A 7404-nucleotide genomic window follows, 5' to 3' on the forward strand; every position below is an offset into this window, starting at 1 on the left:
GAGTACTTTCTTTTTAAGTCAAACTGCTAAATTTCCTCTATCCTGACTAAATGTTTATGATTAAACCTGACCAGAGCTTTATCGTAACCTTGTTCCATCATAAAAATGGATTTTATTTATCAACTATATGACTTATGATGGTTTTGTAGTGTCCACAGGCAAATGATTTCACAATAATGAGGAGACTGAGGTCAAACATTTTTGTGTTTGTTTGTATGTTGGTTGGTTTCCAGGTGCCTAATGGTACGGACTCAGCTGAACGAGGCTAATTTGAATCACTGGGATCCATGATGTCAGTCTTTTGATTTATAGTCCAAGTGTATGTCTACTGCTGACGGCTGGAGCAAAGGTCAACTAGAAAATTTAGTTTAACCTCAGGGTTCAGCTTCTGTTCAACAATTAGAAACAACCTGGAGACATCCTGAACTCCCTCACTTCAGGCAGCAATTACTGAGCTGTGGAATCCAGTTTGTAATTGAGAACTTTGTGGGCCCCTTGTAAAAAAAAGTTGAGCCAAAGTGTTCTCAAACTGTGGCTTTTTACTCAGTTAGACGGGAACCATTAATGTTGTCGATATATTGCAGATAAATTTATTCTAGCTGATTTATGCAGATTGACACTTGTCATGGGTCTGCAGTTCGACACAACAGCAAAGGTGTGAAAGTTGGACTATTAAAAGTCAATTTAACTAAACAGAGCAAATATAAGAAGAAGAAATGATCTCATCATGGATTGCGCCATGGCTCGACTAGCTGTGCTGGTAGCTAAACAGTGAGACCGTAATGCTATCTCTCTATACGTCGCTATTAAAATGTTCAAACACGTTTGACCTATGAACTAAATTCCCATAATTTAGCTAATGTATATAATGTACAGTGTTTTTTGTCAACAACTGTAAGTGTGTAACGTCTTTCTTGAGTTGAGCGGTATTGAAGCCGCTGGGAAGAGGCACTAAGTGAGGCGAGCAGTTCTCCTGCCTCATGGTAGGGGGCGCTGGTGATCCCAGGGATTCGGCCGAGGATTCCTCTTCCTTGGCCGCAGAAGAAGTGACAGTAAACTACGATTTAAAGTCAGCGGGTCAAATGCAGCCATTCATTTGTTTTCCGCTCGTTTTGCCTTACTATAAAAATGGAGGATTACGTATCTCAACTCAAAATATTATCGATGCTTTTGTTTACTGGTATAAAACGTTGCAGACAAACTTTTACGGCTGTGTTGCGGATCAGACAGGAGGCACCCTAAAGCCTCACTCTGTGCTCAGATCAGATGATTTGACAGATAAAGAGAATAACTACCGCTACCTGATGCCTATGTGACAACATCGCTCTTTTCACTCCAGAGACCTAACCTGTTGCAGTGACCTGGAGTGACTGTGAAAGCTCTTTACGTGGACGAGTCGTAAAACGCCTTTGTCTTAACGCCTGATCCCTCCGTCACTAAGTTGTGCTTAGTAACAGGCTTAACTCCTCCTCAGTACCCATTGTCCACCAAGGCTCTAGGCCTTCATGGGACGCTGGTCCACCCATTGGAAACTCAATGGAGTGGAAGTACTGTACTGTATACAGTATGTGAATGTGGGTGTGTGTGAGCCAAACACTGGAACAATAAGGGTTGGAACTTCCTTTTTTTCATGCGAAATGATTTGATCTTCACAAGTGTGTGTACAGAGGCCCAGATCCTGTTTTGTGGCAGAGTAATGAGTGTCTGAGACCTTTGCTGGCAGTCATGCTGTAACTCACACGGACCTCAGTCGCTCCTCAGTCAGGAGTCTCTCCTGGTATTTGGGTCTGATTTCATGGATGCCGGAAGCTGAGCTCCACATCATCCAAATTCCTGTGTGTATGTTTACGTCTTTGTGCTTGTGTGTGTATGCTTGCGATGTGTGTGTGTAGGCATATATTCTTAGATTTTTGCTCAGTATAAATCATTGTATCAATATACTGTATTTAAAAATTTTTATAAAAATGTATAAATCTAGATAGAGGTTGAATAAATCCATCACAATAAAAAAATGAAATTCTTTCGATGGAAAATATTTACAGACATGAAGAATTGAGACATGTAGCAAATAAAACCAAACTACAGATGAAGACTGTTGGTGTTGATTAAATATGTAAGTTGAGAGCAAATTCACATGTAACAAGGCAGTCAGAGATCGTAACATCCCGCAAAGGGTAGGTCAGGGTACGATATAAACTTGTTTGATCACAATATACATCTTCATTTTATGGGTAAAAATTTTTGTCGGTATAAAGTAGACTATACATTTTAGTAAGGATTTCCTGGTAGCAAGACTCAGTGATTAATGACACCATCCCATGTGAACCCTGGCAAAATTAGTTATATTTCTTGTGGTGATCCATCTGCCTTGGAGGCCCAAGCTGGAGCTTTTTGTTACTTACAAAGATAAACACGAGGTTTTATGACCAAAACTGGGGCATTTGAGCTGTGAGAGAAATAGACAAGGTATTATTTAGAGTGATCAGGTTATGACTCCACTTAAACAGGGACTAAAATAACATAATGTCAGAGAGTTATGGGAAAAGGAGTGTTTCGGAGGGGATCTCTGCTTCTCTGTTGAAAGTAAAAGCTCACATTTCCATCTTGCACCCTTGTCCTCGGTTAGGGTTGGGAAAGAGTCATGAATCACTGAAAGAACACCTCAAGGTTTTCCTCTTCTGGATTCTGAAACAACAATACAGTGAAGGATTTATTCTGTAGAGGGCAGATAATATCATACATAGAAAAAAATAGGAAAAAATCTTGCGCAGCATATTATGTCCATGATAACATTGAAAAGGTGAAGTTTGGAACAATCCCTGATTTTGCTTTTGGAGATTAAAAAAATTTGAATGATAGATCAGTGGATTTGGATGTGTCATTTGTCTGCTATACTGTATTTATGACATGTTTCATTTTCTTCATTGCACCTTCAATATGGGCAATAAAGTTAATCAAGTTCAATTCCATCACCAAATAAAAGAAAATAGATTAAAAAAAAACAAACAACAAAAAAGATGTGAGCATTAATTCAATACAATAAAACCCTCGCATTGCATCATGGATACACACAATTATGGGAAACTCAGTTGCAGAAGATGAAATTAAACATGGAATAGATCTAAGATTTTCTGTACGTCATTGTGTTAAACTATTTTTTTATCCTAGTCAAACAAAGATCAAACTGAGCCCATCTTGAAGCCTCTGATGTCGGCAAACAAAAGTATACAACTATTACACTATATGACCCTGGGCATCAGGAAGATTGTTATACACCAGCCAAAACACTATTAAAACACACAGTTAGCTTTACTTAACAGAAATCGTCACAGAAAAATCATCCTTAGCTATAATAGAAACTCGCCTCGTCAAATTAATTGCTAGAAAAAAAATCAAAGCGGCTCAAGAGAGATATGGGATTTGGAAGAGGAGTTCGCACAAAGCCTCTTTTGATAATTTTTTTTTTTTTTGACACAGTTTTTGAATTTTCATGCATAAGTTAGTCTTTTAGCTAAATGGACCGTGGGATTGTTAATTTAGAAATTTAAGATGGAAAATAAGGGATAATTTTACTGGACTTGTTGAACTACTGACATCCTTTGCGTCTGGTTGTCTGAGGTCCTCTGTGAAGAGGCGACACACACACACACACACACACACACACACACACACACACACACACACACACACACACACACACAAGTGCTTTCCATAGAACATGTCCTCTGTGCTTGCAGTGTGTGAAGTGGGACATCAATTATTTTATTAGCAGAAAAGTGTTCCAAACTGCCTCAGCAGAAAATCTGGTATTAGAAGGACTTGGAAAACTTACATGGTGATTTCCGGGCAGAGAACAAATATGAAGTCAATATTGAATTGGTTTTGGCAGTTCATCACAGAGGTCGATTCTGTAAATGAGACCTCAGAGACTGCTTTTATGTGCGCTACACACTCACACTGGTCAACCCAGTGGGTGGTCACAGCTGTGTTAAGCTCCAGATGTTCACACTGCTGAGACCGCCTCACACCGCCTGCCAATCATGTCGCTGAAAAGCACCTCATTACCTCCATTTCCTCTCTACCTATCTCCCGCTGTGTGTGTGTGTGCGCGTGTGCATGTGCGTGTGTGTGTGTGTTTGTGTGTGTGTGTGTGCCCGCATACTGTGCTGTGCACACAGTCGTCCCATTGTCACCCAATTAAATGTCTCCATATGGGCTCCGCTCAGCTGAGTGTCGGAACTGAACACTCAGCAGCTTAAACATCCTTTAGACCTTGAACACTTTTTTTTCTCTGAATGATCAAACATTATGGGATGTTTCTGTTTTTGTTCTGCCCCCTAGAGTCACAGATCTCTGCCTGCATTACCCTGTGTAACTGGCTTATAGAAAGAGAAACTCATCACAGAACAGATTTTAGTTTCGATTGATATTACGATATTTAAGAATGACAGTTTTTTTATTGGTTCTAACTCTGAGGGACATCACTTATTCAATATTTACTACTTCTAGCTTCAAAAGATCAAAAGTAACTAAAAACGTCACTTTATATTTTTGTCTTTTTTAAACTTCATTTGTAAATTTAACTATTCAGTATTTTCCGCACTATAAAGCGCACCTAGAAGCCTTGGATTTTGTCAAAAACCGACAGTGTGCCTTATAATCCAGTGCGCTTATATATGACAAAAGTTTTAAAATAGGCCAATCATTGAAGGTGCGTCTTATAATGTGGAAAAATATTGTAATTTAATGAGTTAATAGTTAATTTAATACTGTATTCCTTTAATAATTTAGCAAATTTTCTAAACTTGTTTCTGTTTCAGCAGCTCAATGGGAGAAATATTGTTTTTGAGCGATTGAAGAAGGGCTCAGCGTGCGTAAATTGAACGTTTTGTTACAGAACATACCAATTTTGGGCAAATTCTGTGAGTCAGCTTCCCTGAGGACCATATTAGGACCGATGTCTTGAAAAACTGACAGTTTAAATACATGGTATTAGTGGATCCCTGAAAGCTGTGTTGTGGAATGTCTTATAGAAAGAATCACTGGCTTTGGGTTCGACCTGGGCCTTTAAAGCGCAGTTTAATCCCTGGAAAGTCAGAACTTTTGGCAGGAGAGCTGGGCAAAATATATGCCTGACAGCATTCCAACATGCAGAGAGAATCCTTGGATGTTTAAAAATTGATTTTACAAGTAGCTGAACATTTATGGATCGCTTTTAAAAATGATTTTAAGACACAAACTCTTAAACTCTACAAGCTGTTTTAACAGTGGCAGATTAGCCTGCAAAGGGACCAAAGGTTGTAATTCACTGATCAATACAACCATATATTTGATCATATCTGACACTGACATTAATACAGGACCTTCAGTCTGACTGTCTCTCTGTCATTGTGTTCTTTAACAGTCACATGACTAAGAATCGTCTCACCACCCCAAGAACTGTTAGTCATCTGAAAAGGTGACGTCAATGAAATCTGCCCTTCCTGTTTCCTCGAAGTAACCCTAGCAGTTCAACAAAAACAACAACAACAACAACAAAAACATACTTTTAAATTTACATTGCACTGAAAAAAATATCCAAATACTTCTACACAAAATTTTGCTTGGAGGGAAGTTGCAAAAATAAAAGTCCGTAGTGTATTTCTGTTTAAAATGAAGAATTTAGTGAAAATCTTTTGACTTCTCCTCCTGAATCAGTTTTGAGAGTTCATACAAATGAAAAAGTATTGGTGGAGAGCCTGCCTGACTGTTGCCAGATTTTCTACTCTTCTTATCCTCGTCGTGTTCCATCCATCTGTAGACACTCATGACCTTTGACCTTTAGGTCTCAGCGGCCTCTAGGAGTGGTCAAAAGAAGGGGATCTCACGCACCGCTCAACACGAGCAGTCCAATCCAACGTGAAAGCTTCTCTGTAAATCCTGACAGGTGTCAAGACAGGATTGAAAGGAAAAACCTCTCGATGAGCGGCAACTCTTCTTTGCACCAACACCCGTCAATGAAAGAATCCTATTTCCTGGTGTGATCGTATTTCACGATCCTAACACCCGGGTCATGACCGATGCTTCTAGTCAAATTTGTATCAAGGGTACAAACAAAGACTTATTTATTTACCAGCAATACATTTTTCCTATAAAATTCAGTCCAGGTTGGGGCAAAATGGTTTGTGACCAGCTCAGCTCTGAACTTAAAATGAATGAAAGAAATTATGGTGTAAAGGACTGCAAGGATTCGAGGACGCCTCTCAATTGTACTGAACGCTGTTGAACAAATAAACCCAAAACTGAGTTCGACTGGCACTGAGCCATCTGTAAATCTTATATACTGTACATGGACAAAGGCAAAACTATTAACATCTAATCAATTTTCCTTCAGTTCCTTTATGTGTAGAGTCCACTGTCCTCTTATTCTGCCCATGTTTTAGGGGTTTTTATTCCCTGACCTTTGTCCTTTACTCTGTTAGCACACATTCATCCACCACATTGAAGACATTGTGGATCTGTTCTCCTGTGACAAACGATAAGCTCCCCTTACAATAAGAGATTACTTACTGAAATCCCAGCTCTGCATGTATGTACATCTCCTTAAGACAGCTTTACCCCTCTATAAAACCCCTGGGTCATTAGAGACACAATATGCTGCTCTCTCCTACCGCTTGATAACAAATCCAACACCCCTGCAAGTTCTGCATGAGCAGACGTCTGAAGGTTTACTTGTCTGATCACAACTTGTGGTGGAGGAAGCAAAGGGTTTAGTGTGACTATGAAGATACTGGGGGTATGAGTGGATAGTGGATAATGATGGGACGTCTAATCGATGTTGTCACATTTTCTGACGAGCTTTGGTTCGAGATAATCAGCAGTGGGTGACCTCGTGACTTGAGTTGGACCGTCTGCAGAGTCGTCTTGGATCACGGACAAACTGTAGTTTGAATACGACTGATTTAATATAATTCAAGGCCTGTTGGCAACAAAGGGGAAAAACAAAAGGTAAAAAAAAAACAAATCGTAAATCAAATTAGGTCACAGTTTATAACAAGTTAGCTAAAAATCCACATTTGAACTCATCCGGTTGCAAATCAAATACAGTGCAATCATTTTTTGCCACTTCCTTGAGACGATTTCAAGTCTGGAACTTAATGTTGGCCCGTTGGTGATCCTTGTTTCTGTGCCTTCACACACAGTTACACAGTTGTCTGCTACATACGCCATTCATCATCATTTAGATTTATAATTTAGGCCACCAAGATAGTCCTGTCCAAAACATAACCCTGTGTTTCATTAAGCTTTAAAAACCACCTGAGGACCTGAGACTTCTGCGGGAAAAACGACCATCCCTGAACATCTTTTCCAAATAACACAGTAGAATCTGATATTAAAGATACTCAGGAGGATTCATGCTTTATC

This window comes from Antennarius striatus, chromosome 22 (genome assembly GCF_040054535.1).
Source record: "Antennarius striatus isolate MH-2024 chromosome 22, ASM4005453v1, whole genome shotgun sequence".
NCBI lineage: Eukaryota > Metazoa > Chordata > Actinopteri > Lophiiformes > Antennariidae > Antennarius > Antennarius striatus.